The 1,876-nt window shown below is 43.1% G+C and overlaps 1 protein-coding gene across 1 annotated transcript in view; it reads right to left on the bottom strand.

Moving 5' to 3' along the window:
- The window catches only part of LOC128881890 (uncharacterized), a 58,656-nt gene that overhangs the window by 13,627 nt on the left and 43,153 nt on the right, over positions 1-1,876 (bottom strand). The window lies entirely within an intron of this gene.

The raw sequence follows: 1,876 nt of genomic DNA, 5'->3' as shown, positions 1-1,876 counted from the left end.
ATATTCTGCAACCGTTCTCCTCTTTTCTCTAAGTACAGTAAAGTCTCCTTAAATTTCTCTACGATAAATGCACAGAATGTATTTATTAATCGGTGAAGGTGCAGACAATGCTACTGGCGGTACAATCAAGTACAATCAGTAAACGAAACACTATCATTTTCCATAAGAAACAAAATTAATTTTAGAAAAGTCGATCTCCAGGTTCGCTAAGTAGCTTACTTTTCAAAAGAAAAGTATTGTTTGCGCCGTGAATAAAGACCAGGTTAATTCGGTTCAGAGATATTCACCGACGTTCCGTGAATTGTTCTGTGAACTGAATCCGATGTGGCAATCGCGGGACAACTAATTCGCGTTCTTGAACCAGTTCGGGGGACGGGAAGGTGGGAGTAAATTCATCGACGCGAAACACCGTCACACTGACAATCGTCAATCACGTCCAAAAACAGATGCAGCCAGGCTGCAATATTCGCACGACAGAGAAACAAGGGCTGGGAATGGCTGGCAAGTGGCAAGGGCTGCCTAGAAATGCAGAGCATGCCCGATACGTCTTCACGGTGCGCAGACCACCTGACAAAGGACTGGTTTGGATCGTCGCCACTCGACAGCCGACCGAATATCATAGGCGCGCGCTCGGGCTGCCAAAAGTCGCGCACAAACGGGAAATTACAGCAACGAATGGTTTTGCCCGCGGAATTTCTCACCGGGAACCGATATTCGTTTTCGTCGCCGAAGAATTCGTCGAAAGTGAACGAAAATCGTTGCGCGATATTGGGATAATTACACTGTCCGACGCGATTTTTTCCCCGCGATATCCACTAGGCGGTTCTTATAGGGTTCCTCGTCCTAAATATGTATCCGAAAGTGAAATTGCTCCATCGCCCTTAGTTTTCAAGTAGCACTACGTTTTCTCTAAAAATCGACCGTTTTTACAAAATCTCGGTATTTCTCGAGAACTAAGGGCGATGGAGCAATTTCACTTTCGGATTCGTATTCAGGACGAGGAACCCTATAAGAATCACCTAGTGGATATCGCGGAATTTAAAAAAAGTTTAAATTTGTTGGACAGTGTTATTTCTGAAGGCGTTCGATTAATTTGAAAAGAGGGGCGGGCGCGGGGGTGGTTAGGTGTACCGAACCCTTGAACGATCGTTATTTGTCCTCGGGGTCTAATACGTTGCAACGGTGTGCGATGAAACTAACTACTGAAATAAGGCAAGTTAATGATTAATCAATAATCCATTGGGAGCAACTTGCTGGAACTTCTTTACGAGCCTCTGTGTCGTGCAACTGCTAGTGCATCTGACGTCGAATTACTTCTCGTTGCTCGAGAGGATACTCGTTCGAACGATCCTTAGCCAAGGTCCGGGTTAGGTCTCTACACCCTCAACAACGATCGAAATTTATAATACCACTTTGTCACTTTTCTGTCCTTTTTTTTTGTTTTTTTTTTGTTTCGCTTCGTATCGTTTCCTAACGCGTTTTGTGACACGTGACAATCTAGACCATTCTTCACCTTTAACCCTTTAACCGCAAAGGGCGCGTATATACACGCTCGAGAAATGGGCTCAGAGACATGTTTGTATTCGTTGAATCAATTTTTAACAAATATTAGCTCGTAGGAGACGGCGAGACGAAACCTTTTTATCTCGACAGTTTATTCATAGGATGCTTTGTTTCGAAAATAAAAATTGAAAAGTTACAAGTTCGTCGGAAGAATTGAATTTCAGGAAGAAGGTCTCCCGGGTTTGCAATTTTTATCTCGGAAACTAAACGTCGTGTGAATAAATTATACAGGTGAAAAAGTTTCGTTTCGGCATTCTCTATAAGAGGATATTTTTTTCAAAATTCAATGATATCCGGCCAAGCTACCGCGATA

This window comes from Hylaeus volcanicus, chromosome 9 (assembly GCF_026283585.1).
Source record: "Hylaeus volcanicus isolate JK05 chromosome 9, UHH_iyHylVolc1.0_haploid, whole genome shotgun sequence".
NCBI lineage: Eukaryota > Metazoa > Arthropoda > Insecta > Hymenoptera > Colletidae > Hylaeus > Hylaeus volcanicus.
The sequence above is the reverse complement of the archived record's forward strand: the minus strand, read 5'-3'. Positions and strand labels throughout refer to the sequence as shown.